Here is a 17615-nt window from a genome sequence, read left to right as displayed (position 1 = left end):
CATCCATGTCTGATTTTTATAGTTGCATTATTGTGGTTACTAATAATGCATTTTTCTCCAGTTTTATTGAGATATAATTGACATATAATACTGTATAAATTTATGATATACAGCATAATGATTTGATTTATACATATTGTGAAATGATTACCACAATAAGTTTAGTTAACATCCATCATCTCATATAGATACCAAAAAAAAAAAAAAAAGAAAAAATTTCCTTGTTATGTAAACTCTTAGGATTTACTCTCTTAACAACTTTTATATATATTGTAGAACAGTGTTAACTATAGTTATCATGTTATACATTATAGCCCTAGTATTTGTCTTATGACTGGTAATTTGTACCTAATGACCACCTTTATACAATTTCCTCTTCCCCTACCCCCTGCCTATGGTAATCACAAATCTGATCACTTTTTCCAAGTTAATTTTTTTTAAAGATTCTACCAAGAGTGAGATCATGCACTATTTGTCTTTAACTGACTTATTTCACTTAGCATAATGCCCTCAAGGTCCATCCATGCTGCTGCAAACGGCAGGATTCCCTTCTTTTAAATAGCTGAAAATTATTCTATTGTACATATATGCCACAACTATTTTACCCATTTACCCAGTGATGGACACTTAGGTTGTTGTCCTATATTGGCTATTATAAATAACACTACTTTGAACAGGGGTGTGCAGATATCTCTTTGATATAGTGTTTTTGTTTCCTTCAGCTATATTCCCAGAAGTGGTATTGCTGTATCATATGATAGTTCTATTTTTAATTTTTTGAGGAACCTCCATACTGTTTTCCACACTGGCTATACTATGTTATAGTTTCACCAACAGTGCACAAAAGTTCCCTTTTCTCTAAATCCTTGCCAGCATTTGTTATCTCTTGTCTTTTTGCTGGTAGCCATCCTGATAGGTGTCCCATTGTATATCCCATTGTAGTTCTTTTTTTTTTTTCCATTGTAGTTCTGATATGTATTTCCCTAATGATGAGTGATGTCAAGAATCTTTTCATATGTTTATTGGCCATCTTTATGTCTTCTTTGGGAAAATGTCTATTCTGGTTTTTTGCTGTTGAGTTGTATGAGTTCTTTATGTATATCAGATATTAACCCCTTATCCGAAATATGTTTTGCAAACATTTTCCCATTCTATAGGTTGTTTTTTTTCATTATGTTATTTCTTTTCCTGTGAAGAAGCTTTTTAGTTTGATATAGTCTCACTTGTTTATTTTTTGTTTTGTTGCTTGTACTTTATGTGCTTATTCAAAAAGTCATTGCCAAGATCCATGTCAAAGAGCTTCTTTCCTATTTTTTTAAGGAGTTTTATGGTTTCAGGTCTCACATTTAAGTCTTAAATCTATTGCAAGTTAATTTTTGTGACTGGTGTAAGATAGGGGTCTGGTTTCATTCTTTTATATATGAATATCCAATTTTCCCAGCACTATTTATTGAAGAGCTTATCTTTTCTCCATTAAGTATTCTTGGCTCCCTTGTCAAATATTAGTGAACCATACATGCATGGTTTTCTCTCTGGGCTCCTGAGTTGTTCCATTGGTCTATGTGTCTTTATGGCAATGCCATACTGTTTTTATTACTATAGTTTTATAATGTAGTTTGAAACTGTAAAGTTTGATGCCTCCAGATTTGTTCTTCTTTCTCAAGATTGCTTTGGAATCTTTTGTGTTTACATTACAAGTTTTACTATTGTTTTCTTTATGTCTGTGAAAAATACCGTTGGAATTTTGATGGGATCTTATTAAATTTGTAAATTGCTTTGGGTAGTATGGACATTTTAACAATATTAATCCTTCCAATCCATGAACATAGAATATCTTTCCATTTATTTGTATCTTCAGTTTCTTTCATCAATGTCTTATATATCAATCTTTATTCTAAAGTATAAAGTAATGAAATAACCATTGTGCCATTATATTTATTTCACTCTGAAAATTAACAACCAGTTGAGTTGCTCAAGAAAAGGAAAAAAAGAAGGGCACCAGTTATGGCATATGTTGTTTATGTCTTTATAACTTATTGTTGTGTTAATAATTAAAAAGGGTAATAATTAAAAAGAGGGGAATTGATCTGACCAAATTATATCTGTTCTTATCTGAAACAGTGGTTCTTAAAGAAGCTTCCACAATGGATAGAGTGAAACTTTCTGGGGTCTGAATATCCCTCAAGAAGTCTGAGAAGACAACAGATACATCCAGGAAGTCAGAGGTTGTGCATCCAAGTTGTCTCCTCCTTGTGACTCACTAAAAAAAAAAAAAATTGTGCAGGATGTTTCCCAGTGTTCCTTTTGTGTTGGGCCTCAGGATAAAACAAACAAACTGAAGGGAGGGGAGAAAAGGAGATATCTTTTCTTTTTTTAAAATTATTTTATTATGTTATGTTAATCCCCATACATTACATCATTAGTTTTTGATCTAGTGTTCCATGATTCATTGTTTGCGTATAACACCCAGTGCTCCATGCAGTACGTGCCCTCTTTAATACCCATCACCAGGCTAACCTATCTTCCCACCCCCCTCCTCGCTAGAACCCTCAGTTTGTTTCTCAGAGTCCATAGTCTCTGATGGTTCGTCTCCCCCTCTGATTTCCCCCCCTTCATTCTTCCCTTCCTGCTATCTTCTTCTTCTTCTTTTTTTTTTTAACATATAATGTATTATTTGTTTCAGAGGTACAGGTCTGTGATTCAACAGTCTTACACAATTCACAGGGCTCACCATAGCACATACCCTCCCCAGTGTCTATCACCCAGCCACCCCATCCCTCCCACCCCCCACCACTCCAGCAACCCTCAGTTTGTTTCCTGAGATTAAGAATTCCTCATATCAGTGAGGTCATATGATACATGTCTTTCTCTGATTGACTTATTTCACTTAGCATAATACCCTCCAGTTCCATCCACATTGTTGCAAATGGCAAGATCTCATTCCTTTTGATGGCTGCATAATATTCCATTGTATATGTATACCACATCTTCTTTATCCATTCATCTGTCGATGGACATCTTGGCTCTTTCCATAGTTTGGCTGAGATATCTTTTCCTTAAATAATAATCCTGTCAGAGCCAGAAGTAGTTGAATGCTAGAAACTGATACTTTCTCCTGGAGACAGGACGCTTGGATTTCACAGGAGGTTAGACAAATCTAACTAGAGTGAGTGAAAATGAATCCCTATTTTATTCTATCTTCCACACAATAGATGGCTAATAAATATGTCCTAAATGAATGAATAGATGTCTTTAGGAAGTCGCTTAATTGAGAATTTAACCACATGGTGTATCACCTTATGCAAAGTGGCCAGATTGGGAGAGGCCCTAGGAGTTTTCTCTTTGATAAAATTCCTGTGAGGATGAACATTACTCTGAGAAATTCTTGATGTACAAGGAAACAAATCTTGGTGAAATTTTTCACATGTCTCAAACTCAAGGGTCTTATTGCCTCTTAAAAATTTCTAAACCAGTTTTAGTCCTTTGTATCATGAAAAACTCAGACTCAGGTGTCATAATTTTAATATCTCCTCTGATCATATAATTATCATCCTAGTAACAGAGCTTCAATATGGTAACTTTCTTTTCATGGTTCCCCTCCACAGTCTTTCCAAATTGCTTCCCACCCTCTCCAAATCACCTTGCTCTTTTTGCTTGTAATCACAATCACCTCAGTGATCAGGGTCTTTTGTATTATGTAGTACCCTGTCCTGCTTATTGTTAGCTTTGCTTAAAACATGCTTATCCAGATGGATGCTGAAAATGATGTTGAGATGGGAGAGGGTGGGGGCGGGGGTTATTCCATGTTACTAGCTACTATTCATGCTGGGTTGGCAAGAGAGGGGAGGCAGGAGGGGGTATATTATCCTATAGCAGGCAGAAGAGGGGACAGACCTCCTGCATATTATTATTTGATCAAGCTCTATCTGCTTTAGCTAGCAATCTATTTGGGTTACACAGATTATGAACTTTGGAATCATGCAAACCTGGGTTCATGTCTTGTCTGTCTGATTTACTACCCTATGACATGGGAAACTATGGAATATTTCTAAAACCTGTCATTCCAGTAGCTTACTTGAAGTTTATCTCTGGGTAAGAAAAAGTTTGTTGGTCCAGACCTAGGGGCACTACTTCACTTCTGCCCTCCCAGCTTTGACATATGCAAGGCAGTAGAGGAGAGAGCTGTGCCAGGACTCATAAGTTTAAACTAAAATGGATTTTTTTTTCACAAAACGAATTTTCCTAATAATGGTTCATTTCAGGAAACCCACAAAAATCTATAACAAAATCTGTTGGAATCAGAGAAAAAGGAAAATTGTCTAGAATAATGTCAAAAGGGGCTCAATACAAGGGGTAAGGAATAATTAAAGTAACTGCAATGATCAATTGGGCTTCTCTGAGCCACTCTGGAACAAGCTATAATGTTTTTATTGAGATATTTATTCTGAGTACCATGTGTGATTTTATTTTTTCATTTTTAAAAAGATTTTATTGACAGAGAGAGAGAGAGAGCATGAGCAGGGGGTGGGGCGGAGGGAGAGGGAGCAGTAGATTCCCAACACGGGGCTCAATCCCAGGACCCCGGGATCATGACCTGAGCCGAAGGCAGATGCTTAACTGACTGAGACACCGAGGCCCCCCTCCATATGTAATTTTAGGACATATTTTCAAATGTTAGTTAGTGGCATAGAAGTGCATTAAGTTCCTATCATTCCTAAGATTGAATGTGCAAAGATCAGAATGTATATAGAAGCTGAATGTTCTTTTATGTTCAAACAAATACTTTTTAGGAAGAACCTGCTCATATTTTGCTTATGGTAATTAGGGCAATAAAATGAGCCCCCTCCCCATTTACTTTATGCTAGGCACTGTGCTAGGTGCTTTATAAACATTATATTTAATGCTTTGTTAACACTCAACGGTAAGTATTATCCTGATTTTGCAGATAAAGAAATTGAAACTCAGAGAGAGAGAGAGTCACTTGTCCCAGGTTATAAATCTTATATTAAAAAGGGCTAGGATTTCATTTTGGGTCTGTCTGAATTCTGACTCTTTATTTTTCTTTAAAACTAAAAAACATTTGTAATTATGGCAAAACCTACACCTCATTCTTAAACAGTCATTTTGACTTTGTACTTAAAAAGCAGTAAGATGTCAGGCCCTTTGTTTTATCACTAAAGTATATATATTTAAAATGAAAATTGAGGGAAAATGATATAAAACACATAGAAAATAAAAATGAACAGGTGGAAAACCTGTTCTAACTAAAAAGTAAAGTTATGTGATGCCATTTTAAAAAATAGTAAACTGGCAAATTTTGCAAAGGAACTGAAATGTTACATAGCTAACATAAATGAAGGGGATTCTACAGAGGATAATTTGAATCAAATTAAAATAATTTAAATATTTTTAAAGCACATGTTACATTCCTTAGTTTAGATTGGGAATTGCTTAATTATCATTCAGTTATTTATGAACTCTCTTTTATTTTATATACTTGTGCTTCTAACTCAGTAGTGTAGGCTCCATATTTTACTTTAATTGCTGTCAATTCACATCTTTTGAAGCAACATTCCCTGAGGTCAAACTTCTCTGGCACCTATATAGTATAATAGTAATTCTCAAAAGCCAGGCATTGTCTTTGTCACCCTAGAATCATCTGGGGATGTAAGTCTTTAATGGAAATTAATTAATGAATTAATGTATTTATTTAGGGTTGTGCCTTCTTATGATCTGCTAAGCTTCTATAATAATATAGTTAAATAGGGAAAATTTGTGGACCTCGTGATGCTGACTGAAATGATAGTGTAGGCAATAAAATATTTCAGTGCAGTTAAAGGGTGTAAACTCCTTCCTGAAGCTTATTAGCTGTACTAGAGTTAAAGGTGACCATTTAAGTTGTATAATGATTCATTTCTATCTCCTTTTCTCATAGGCTAAAATAAGAAGAAGAAGCCCTGGAGAAAATATTTAAAGTAAAGTAATACTTAAAGTAATGTTACCAGTAGTGTTTTTCTATTTGTCTTCCAACAGAGCTATCTTGAAAAAAAAATTCTTCATGTTGACTAAATATTAATATTCCATTTTATTCTCTACTTATAATACCACCTAGTTCTGATGAGAAATTGAGGTATTATGGAGGGCTGAATAAAATAGGAGACTCTTAATATGTAGTTCTGATTATGTCTGTGTACATGTTAGGTTAGAGAGAAATTAATGTTTTGCCTAACAATAATACTGCTATCACTCATGAATTCATCCTCCTGGGTTTCCTATGTAGTCAAGAGGTAGAAATTCTCCTTTTTGTTTTGTCCTCCATCATCTACATCTTGACTTTGTTGGGCAACAGTGCTATTATCTGGGCTATGTGGTGGAACCAGCAACTCCACACTCCTATGTATACTTTATTATCCAACTTCTCTTTCCTGGAGATCTGCTCATCAATTTCAGTGTGCCCAACATGTTGTTCAACTTCCTATCCAAGACCAAGACCATCTCCTATAATGGCTACATCTTACAGTTCTACATCTTCCTCTCTCTTTGTGCCACAGAACTTTCTTCCTGGCCCTCATAGCATTTGATAAATATGTTGCCATCTGCCATCCAATGCATTATTCTACCATAATGACCAGGAAAATCTGTGGAACCCTTGTGTCTGCTTGTTGGGTGGGTGGCTTCCTCTGGTTGGTGACCCCAGCCATCCTTATCTTCCAAGTTCCGTTTTGTGGTTCAAATGTCATTGATCACTACCCCTGTGATCTTGGGGCAATGCTGGCCGTATATGTGTACCTGTCCCCAAGACAGTGCTGACTTGTAGCATTTTCAGTGCTGTGATAACATTTATCACTTTGTTCTACATCCTTGTGCCCTACATACCGGTCCTTCGAGCTGTGGTTCACGTTCCCAAAAGTTCAAGGAGGAAAAAAGCCTTCTCCACGTGTGCTTCCCACCTGATAGTGGTGTCCCTATTTTATGGCTCAATCATGGTGATGTATGTAAGCCCAGGGGCAGCTAATCAGCCTGGTATGCAGAAGTTCTTGACAATGTTCTACTCAATTGCAACTTCACTTTTAAACACTCTGATCTACAGCCTCAGGAATAAGGAGATGAAGATTGTCCTCAGGAAAGTTATGTGTGAAGTTTAGAAATAATTCCTGAATGGGAGACGGTTTGGTGAGATAAAACTCCTTTTGAGTCCTGTTGTAAAGAATCTAGAAAAATTATACTTAAAAGTAAGGAAAGGTGCTAGATCTAGAATAAATATGTCCACATGAGAATTCTTGAAATTCAAAGCTTGTCTTTATTCTGTATTGATTGAATGACTATGGGTAAGTTACTCAAATTGTTATTTGTCTGTTTTCCCAATTTTATTTTATTTTTATTTTATTTTATATTTTTTAAAGATTTTATTTATTCATTTGACAGAGAGAGAGAGAGCACAAGTAGGCAGAGAGGCAGGCAGAGGGAGAGGGAGAAGCAGACTCTCCATTGAGCAGGGAGCCCGACGCGGGGCTCGATCCCAGGACCCCGGGATCATGACCCGAGCTGAAGGCAGCCGCTTAACCAACTGAGCCACCCAGGCGCCCCTGTTTTCCCAATTTTAATTGGAGACGATCTTAATAATCATGTCGGCATCATAGAGTGTTTGGGATTAAATGAGTTAATATGTGGAAGCATTTAAAATAGTGCCTGGCCCTCAATAAATATTATATAATGTAATATATATTATTATTAATAACAATTATATCAAAATTTATTATCATTAGCTATTGTTGTCAAGTATGTGCTTCAGCAGTTTTTTTTTTTCTCCAAACTGTTAAATGATAATCCTATTGTATTTATATAAAGGAAAAAAGGGCCTATTTTTAAGGAAAAAATGTTTTGATTCTTGAAAAAATCTGTGTAAATGCAAATCAAAACAAAAATTATTTCTGCCCCACCACCCTACATTTCCTTGTATTATGAAAAGGATGATAATGATTTGTTAGACAAAGATTGATGAGGACTGTGTTCTGGTTCCAACTCAGCAAATCAAAACTTTCATCCCCAGTTTTTTTTTTTTTTTTTAATTTTATTATGTTATGTTAGAAACCATACATTACATCATTAGTTTTTGATGTAGTGATCCACGATCCATTGTTTTCGTATAACACCCAGTGCTCCATGCAGTACGTGCCCTCCTTAATACCCATCACTGGGCTAACCAATCCCCCCTCCCCCCTCCCCTCTAAAACCCTGTTTGTTTCTTGGGTCCATAGTCTCTCACGGTTCATCTCTCCCTCCAGTTCCCCCCCCCCATTTTCCCCTTCCTTCTCCTAATGTCCTCCATGTTATTCCTTATGTTCCACAAATAAGTGAAACCATATGCTAATTGACTTTCTCTGCTTGACTTATTTCACTTAGCATAATCTCCCCCGGTCCCATCCATGTTGATGTAAAAGTTGGGTATTCATCTTTTCTGATGGCTGAGTAATATTCCATTGTATATATGGACCCCATCTTCTTTATCCATTCATCTGTTGAAGGGCATCTCGGCTCTTTCCACAGTTTGGCTATTGCGGACATTGCTGCTATGAACATTGGGGTGCATGTGGCCCTTCTTTTCACTACATCTGTGTCTTTGGGGTAAATACCCAGTAGTGCAATTGCTGGGTCATAGGGTAGCTCTATTTTTAAATTTTTGAGGCACCTCCACACTGTTTTCCAAAGTGGCTGTACCAACTTGCATTCCCACCAACAGTGTAAGAGGAAAGTTCCCCTTTCTCCACAACCTCTCCAACATTTGTTGTTTCTTTCCCTGTCCATTTTTGTCATTCTAACTGGTGTAAGGTGGTATCTCAGTGTGGTTTTTGATTTGGATTTCCCTGATGGCTAATGATGATGAACATTTTTTCATGTGTCTGTTAGCCATTTGTATGTCTTCTTCAGAGAAGTGTCTTTTCATATCTTCTGCCCACTTTTTGACTTGATTATTTGTTTTTTGGGTGTTGAGTTTGAGAAGTTCTTTCTAGATCTTGGATACCAGCCCTTTATCTGTAGTGTCATTTGCAAATATCTTCTCCCATTCTGTGGGTTGCCTCTTTGTTTTGTTGACTGTTTCCTTTGCCGTGCAGAAGCTTTTTATCTTGATGAAGTCCCAAAAGTTCATTTTTGCTTTTGTTTCACTAGCTTTTGGAGATGTATCTTGAAAGAAGTTGCTGTGGGCGATGTCAAAGAGGTTACTGCCTATGTTCTCCTCTAGGATTTTGATGGATTCCTGTCTCACGTTGAGGTCTTTCATCCACTTTGAGCTTATCTTTGTGAATGGTGTTAGAGAATGGTCGAGTTTCATTCTTCTGCATGTGGCTGTCCAATTTTCCCAGCACCATTTATTGAAGAGACTGTCTTTTTTCCATTGCATGTTTTTTCCTGCTTTGTCAAAGATTATTTGACCATAGAGTTGAGGGTCCATATCTGGGTTCTCTATTCTGTTCCATTGGTCTGTATGTCTGTTTTTGTGCCAGTACCATGCTGTCTTGGTGATCACAGCTTTGTAATATAGCTTGAAATCGGGCAACGTGATGCCCCCAGCTTTGTTTTCCTTTTTCAGCATTTCCCTGGCGATTCGGGGTCTTTTCTGATTCCATACAAATTTTAGGATTGTTTGTTCCAGCACTTTGAAAAATGTCATTGGGATTTTGATTGGAATGGCATTGAAGGTATAGATTGTTCTGGGTAGCATAGACATTTTAACAATGTTTATTCTTCCGATCCATGAGCATGGAATATTTTTCCATCTTTTTGTGTCTTCTTCAATTTCTTTCATGAGTGTTTTGTAGTTCCTAGAGTATAGATCCTTTACCTCTTTGGTTAGGTTTATTCCGAGGTATCTTATGGTTTTCGGTGCTATTGTAAATGGAATCGTTTCTTTAATTTCTCTTTCTACAGTTGCGTTGTTAGTGTGTAAGAAAGCAACTGATTTCTGTGCATTGATTTTGTATCCTGCCACATTACTGAATTGCTGGATGAGTTCTAGTAATTTGGGGGTGGAGTCTTTGGGTTTTCCACATAAAGTATCATGTCGTCTGCGAAAAGAGAGAGTTTGATTTCTTTGCCAATTTGAATACCTTTTATTTCTTTTTGTTGTCTGATTGCTGTTGCTAGGACTTCTAGTACTATGTTGAACAACAGTGGTGAGAGTGGGCACCCTTGACGTGTTCCTGATCTTAAGGGAAAGGCTCTCAGCTTTTCCCCAATGAGGATGATATTCGCTGTGGGTTTTTCATAGATGGATTTTATGAACTTGAGGAATGTTCCCTCTGTCCCTATACTCTGGAGAGTTTAAATCAGGAAAGGATGTTGTATTTTGTCAAATGCTTTTTCTGCATCAATTGAGAGGACCATATGGTTCTTCTCCCTCCTCTTATTAATGTGTTCTATCACAGTGATTGATTTGCGAATGTTGAACCACCCTTGCATCCTGGGGATAAATCCCACTTGGTCATGGTGGATGATCCTTTTAATGTATTGTTGGATCCTATTAGCTAGGATTTTGTTGAGGATTTTGGAATCCATATTCATCAGGGATATCGGTCTGAAATTCTCCTTTTTGATGGGGTCTTTGCCTGGTTTGGGGATTAAGGTAATGCTGGCCTCATAGAATGAGTTTGGAAGTTTTCCTTCTGTTTCTATTTTTTGAAACAGCTTCAGTAGAATAGGTATTATTTCTTCTTTGAATGTTTGGTAGAATTCCCCAGGGAATCCATCAGGCCCTGGACTCTTGTTTTTTGGGAGGTTTTTGATCACTGCTTCAATCTCGTTACTGGTTATTGGCCTATTCAGGTTGTCAATTTCTTCCTGTTTCAATCTTGGCAGCTTATAGGTTTCCAGGAAGGCCTCCATTTCATCCAGATGGCTCAGTTTATTGGCATAATTTCTAATAATTGTTTCTATTTCCTTGGTGTTAGTGGTGATCTCTCCCCTTTCATTCATAATTTTATTAATTTGGGTCCTTTCTCTCTTCTTTTGGATAAGTCTGGCCAGTGGTTTATCAATCGTATTAATTCTTTCAAAGAACCAACTTCTAGTTTCATTGATCTGATCTACTGTGTTTCTGGTTTCTAATTCATTGATTTCTGCTCTAATTTTAATTATTTCTCTTCTAATGCGTGGCTTAGGCGTCGTTTGTTGCTTTTTCTCTAGTTCTTTAAGGTGTAGAGTTAGTTGGTGAATTCAGGACTTTTGTATTTTTTTGAGTGAGGCTTGGATGGTTATGTATTTCCCCCTTAGGACAGCCTTTGCAGTATCCCATAGGTTTTGGACCAATGTGTTTTCATTCTCATTGATTTCCATGAATTGTTTAAGTTCTTCTTTGATTTCTTGGTTGACCCAAACATTCTTGAGCAGAGTGGTCTTTAGCTTCCAAGTGTTTGAATTTCTGCCAAATTTTTTCTTGTGATTGAGTTCCAGTTTTAGAGCATTGTGGTCTGAGAATATGCAGGGAATAATCTCAATCTTTTGGTATCGGTTGAGACCTGATTTGTGACCCAGTATATGGTCTATTCTGGAGAAAGTTCCATGTGCGCTCGAGAAGAATGAGTATTCTGTTGTTTTAGGGTAGAATGTTCTGTAAATATCTCTGAGGTCCATCTGGCCCAATGTATCATTCAAAGCTCTTGTTTCCTTGTTGATTTTCTGCTTAGATGATCTGTCCATTGCTGAGAGTGGAGTATTGAGGTCTCCTACAATAAACATATTGTTATCAATATGACTCTTTATTTTGGTTAACAGTTGGCTTATGTAGATGGCTGCTCCCACGTTGGGGGCATAGATATTTACAATTGTTAGATCTTCTTGTTGGATAGACCCTTTAAGAATGATATAGTGTCCTTCTGTGTCTCTTATTACAGACTTTAGTTTAAACTGTAATTTGTCTGATATAAGAATTGCTACCCCAGCTTTCTTTTGAGGTCTGCTGGCATGGAAGATAGAGCTCCATCCCTTCACTTTCAGTCCGGATGTATCTTTAGGTTCAAAATGAGTCTCTTGTAGACAGCATATGGATGGGTCCTGTCTTTTTATCCAATCTGCAACCCTGTGCCGTTTTATGGGAGTGTTTAGGCCATTCACGTTGAGAGTGATTATTGAAAGATATGAATTAATTGTAATCATGTTGCCTGTGAAGACGTTGTTTTTATAGATTGTCCCTGTAAATTGCTGTTGTAGATCACTCTTGGGGTCTTTCTCCTTTTATAGAACCCCCCTTAATATTTCTTGCAGGGCCGGCTTAGTGGTCACATATTCTTTCGGCTTCTGCCGGTCGTGGAAGCTCTGCATCTCTCCATCCATTCTAAATGAAAGCCTTGCCAGATAAAGTATTCTTGGCTGCATGTTCTTCTCATTTAGTACCCTGAATATGTCTTGCCAGGCCTTTCTGGCTTGCAAGGTCTCTGTGGATAGGTCTGACGTTATTCTGATGTTCCTCCCTCTGTACGTAAGGAATCTCTTCCCCCAACTGCCCTTAAGATGGTTTCCTTGGTTCTAAGATTTGCAAGTTTTACTATTACATGCCGGGGTGTTGGCCTGTTTTCCTTGATCTTAGGAGGGGTCCTCTCTGCCTCTAGGACTCGAACATTTGTTTCATTCCCCAGATTAGGGAAGTTCTCAGCTACGATTTGCTCAAATACATCTTCTAGTCCTCTCTCTCTCTCTCCACTCCCTCCGGGATTCCAATTATTCTGACATTGGAACGCCTCATGGTGTCACTTATTTCTCTGATTCTATTTTCATGGATTCTGAGTTGTTTTTCCCTGGCCTCCTCTTTTCATCTATTATATTGTCTTCCAGGTCGCTTATTCGTTCTTCTGTCTCAGTTACCCTAGCTGTTAGATTATCTAGATTGGATTGGATCTCATTGATAGCATTTTTAAGTTCTGCCAATTCACCTTTTATTTCTGCCCTCAGAGACTCTATGTTGCCATTAATTGATTTCTCCATTCTAGCCATTGTTGTCACAATTGCTAGCCTGAATTCCATCTCCGACATCTTGGTTATATCTGCATCTATTTGTAAATCTGCGGCATAAGTCATAATCTCTGAGTCTTTTCTGTTTTGGGGGCTCCTCCTCCTAGTCATTCTGTTGATGGGTGTTTGAGGGAATGTAGAGAGTCCAAATTATTGACCAGAACCCAAGCAAGATACACCTGTTTTCTTGGGACCTTAGGGTTGCTGGCCTTTTATTTTCCCAGCCTGTCTTCTGCGGGAGGGGCCTGCCGCGCTGTTACTCAGGCAACCCTGTTTGGGCGGAGTTGCCCTGCGCCCCTGTGGCAGGGGATGGGCTCAGTGGGAATCAGTCTTTGGGACTTCTGTTCTCTGGCGCCTTTCCCTGGTGGCTTTCCGCGTCTCTTCCGCGAGTCAGAGCAGAAGAGACCGTTTCCAACCCTCTGCCTCAGAGCAGAGAGACCGCAGTCTGTTCTTCAGTGCGCTCTCCAGGCCACACTCTCCATTTCTGTCCGTGCTGCTATAAACTGCAGCGTCCTGGGTTGTGCGCCCCTCCGCAGTGCTCCCAGTCCTGCCTCCAGGTCGGGCACGTCTCTGCCCTTTGTGCTTCTAAAACCGCCAGCTGCTCCCAGGTCTCGCGCGTGCGTGACTCTGCCGCTTGGGGTTCTGTCCCGGGGACTGCAGTTCCTGTGCGCACGACTCCGCCACTCGGGGTTTCCACCCTGGGGGTTGCAGTTCACGGCACGACCCCGTGCACCGGGTTTCTGTCTTGGAGGCTGCAGTTCGCGTGCGTGCGACTGTTGCTCCGGGTTTCTGTCTGGGGGGCTGCGGTTAGCGTGTACGCGACCCATCGGTCTGGTTTTCCACCCCAGGGGCTGCCCTAAAGTCCTTTCCCGACGCTACCGGTCTGCGAGTCTGTGCCCCGTCCGCAGTGTGTGAGTCTGTCACTCACCGGCGGTGCAGGATCCCCACGGCCAGGCACCCTCCTGCTGCCGTTTATCCTCCGATATCTGCCCGCAGAATCACGGCTCTCCGCTTCATACCTCAAAACCAACTGCCTGCGATATTCTGTTTGTAGAGATCCAGATCTTCTTACATCTCAGGCTGGTTTCGTGGATGCTCAGAGTGGTCTGGTAGATATCCAGCTCAATTCCGGGGACCAGTTGAAATAGGGTCCCCTACTCCTCCACCATCTTTCCTCCTCCCTTGAAGACTTAGTTTTTCCTTGTCCTCGGCAGATTACTGGGACTACATCTGCCAGAGGTAACTCTACTCTTGTGTAATTATAACAGGGTTCTTACTTGCATACAACAGAAGCTGACTCTCACTGCTTAAGCATGACAATGGAAAAGATTTATTGATGGGATATCAAGAATTTCACAGAATCAATGAAAGCTGAAAAACCAGAGTTCGGGCTCAGCTTCAGACCAATGTGCAAATTATTCTGCAGAACTGGTCTGATGAAAAATCAACACCACGAGAGCCACACCTGCTGCCATGGGCCAGCAGATGCCACAGCTTCAACCACTGCCAATTCTGTGCTAGGAGTTTGTCTTTCCTGCAATAACTGCACTACCTGCTTCATTGCTGTTTTTAATGCCAATATTTCAACATTGCTGCCCCCAACCCCACTTCTGCTTCTTCCATCACTAACCCCTGAATCAAAATCTGGTGTAGCTGTATCTGCTTGGTGGAACCAAGAGTACGTTCCTGGGCGGTAGCTACAGGAAAGACTGGAAGAGCTAATACCTGGCAATAAGAAATCCAATTATGCAAAGATAAGCTCCAAGCCTGCTAATATTGTGATTCTCTGCCAGAGGTAACTCTCCTCTTGTGTAATAAGCCACAGCCACAAAAAAGGATTGAGATACTAGGCAGCCAAAATAAAAGACAAATGCCAACTCTAACAACCCATTTATTTGGACTCCCTATGATATCCCTGGGCCATGTTCCCTCTAGAAATTACACAAGGTAGGACTTAATTAAATGACCCATATGTAATAGCAGTGAAGTGGAAGCTGGATGAGAAAGGGGAAATAAACTTCCCTATGGGTAGTTGAGGGCTTATCTACCTCATGATGAGTGCTGGTAGAACATACTCTGATTCTGATAAGTTATTGCTGCATTATCTGCAATTCTGAGAAACAGAAGTTTAACTGAAGGGGGAAAAAAATCACCCACCTTCTAGGAAAGACTCATTAGCTGCAGTGAAATTTAATGCTGCCCACTCACCTTTCTTAGAACTGGTGAAGAGTGGATAAGGAAGATTCTTCACTTATTCTTTTACTTTGAGCCAGAATTTTTTTTTTTGCCTGGGGGTAAATGGACCACAATTAGCCAAATAAATGAGATTTTTATATCTAGGTTTTCATAGTATCTGAAGAAGATATTCATATTTTAAAATAAAATATTTTTTTGTTTTGGTCTAAATGTTATATACATAGAATTTTCAATAACCAGGCTTACTTAGCTACATTGAGATGAATAATATTCTACTTTCTCTATATTCTTTTTAATTATGCAGGTAATACATTTTACAATGAATAAATTTTCATTGTAAAAGACCAAATAGTACAAAATAATGAAAATCTTTGTATGTCCATACTTGCACACACCTGTCTCTTTAGGAATGTCTTCAGTTTGGTGGGTATACTTCTAGACGTTTTTCTGTGTGTGTGTGTATATATATATATATATATACACACACACACCTATACATAAATTCTGGATTTTGAATGGCTATGTAAATTGGATTATACATGAAAATTGCTCTATGCCTGACTGGCCCTCACACCCACCCCCTACTCTCATTTAAAAAGCAATGCCTGAGAAGGAAATTTCATCCAGCTTCTGAAGGAGCTTCTGATTATTGTTCTGGAACACATTTCAAGTGATCAGTAGCCACATGTGAGTCATGGCTATTGTGTTGTATAGTGCAGGTATACTTAGAGAAGTCTGAGGACTAAATATAAAACCTAAAAATGTTGAGGTTAAACAAATAACTGAAATGTCTTTATTTTTTCAGAATATAGTTTCTTTGCCTAGAGGGGATAAGTAGTATTATCAAATTTAGTTGTACCAAGGAATCACTAAATTCTACTCCTGAAACCAATATTACACTATATATTAACTGACTAGAATTTAAATAAAAATTTGAAGACAAAAAAGAAATGTGACCAGTTCTAATTGAGAAGTGTGATAAGGTAAAATTACATACTGATTTTGAAGACTTAATATAATAAAAGAATGTAAATATCTCATTAATAATGTTTATGTTGAGTACATGTTGAAATACTATTTTGGATCAACTGAGTCAAATAAAATATTTTACTAAAAGTAATTTCATGTATTTCTTTTTACCATTATTAATGTGGCTAGTAGAATATTTAAAATTATATATGTGGCTCACATTTGTGGCTCACATTATATCTTATTAGATTAGACTGATTTAGACTGATCTCAAAGAATCTAATAGCTTTAAATAACATTAATATGTTTATAATTCTCAGGTTTTTATCTCCACTCTCAACCTCATTTCATACGTCCAGAATTGCATATCCAATGGTCTACCTGAACCTCCACTTGGACATTTATTCATCAATTTTTAAGTGTACATTCCTATCTTTTATTTCAGTGGACCAATATTAGCACGTGTATTGACACAGGATGAGAAATTCTGGCTAATGTGTATAATTCAAATGCAGGTTAGTCTTACTCTGTTATGAGACAATAAAGTAGAGTCCCCTGGTATATTTAATAACTACATATATTTTTTTTATATTTTAATTCCTTCTAGGTTTCCATATGGAAATAGCTGCCTTTGCTGAAAACTTGGGTATTACTAAGCAAATCTAACTTTGTCTATGAGATCAATTTAAATATGAGACACATACTTTAAAAATTATGAGAGATTTCCATCTTTTAACAAAAAAGGCAGTGGACAGTAATTAATGTTAGCTCTTTTTTGAGATAAGTTATAAAGCCTGTCATTTCTACCTTCTTAATGCCAATAAAGGTCATTTGTGTTCCAAGGACATATTTTTCAGGATTATCAAAGTACTACACTGGCTTGTCCTTCCCCCAGGTAATGTCTTTCTTCTTATCACATCCATGTAAGAGAATTATGTGGTCTGACACATCTTCAATTCATACATTTGGGGATTCAAATCAATCTTGAGCCTGTCATACTTTTCAATTGTATATCTCCAGGTATTCTTTTGAACCAAAATCCCCTTGCCTTTCTTAATGCAACTATTTTATTTTATTTTATTATAATTAACACATAATGTATTATTTGTTTCAGGGGTACAGGACTGTGATTCATCAGTTTCACACAACTCACAGTGCTCACCACAGTACATACCCTCCCCAGTGTCCATCACACAGCCACCCCATCCCTCCCATCCCCCTCCACTCCAGCAACCCTCAGTTTGTTTCCTGAGATTAAGAGTCTCTTATGGTTTGTCTCCCTCTCTGGTTTTGTCTTGTTTGATTTTTCCTTCCCTTCCCCTATAATCCTCTGTCTTGTTTCTCAAATTCCTCATATCAGTGAGATCATATGATACTTGTCTTTCTCTGATTGACTTATTTTGCTTAGCATAATACCCTCTAGTTCCATCCACATCTTGCAAATGGCA

The 17615-nt window shown here is 38.2% G+C and overlaps 1 pseudogene; it reads left to right on the top strand.

Annotated features, from left to right (window-relative positions):
• Window positions 1–4027: 4027 nt before the first annotated feature.
• Window positions 4028–7145, top strand: LOC118551889 (olfactory receptor 11G2-like; annotated as a pseudogene).
• Window positions 7146–17615: the final 10470 nt, after the last annotated feature.

The sequence above is a fragment of the Halichoerus grypus genome, chromosome 8 (assembly GCF_964656455.1).
Source record: "Halichoerus grypus chromosome 8, mHalGry1.hap1.1, whole genome shotgun sequence".
Lineage (NCBI taxonomy): Eukaryota > Metazoa > Chordata > Mammalia > Carnivora > Phocidae > Halichoerus > Halichoerus grypus.
The sequence above is the reverse complement of the archived record's forward strand: the minus strand, read 5'-3'. Positions and strand labels throughout refer to the sequence as shown.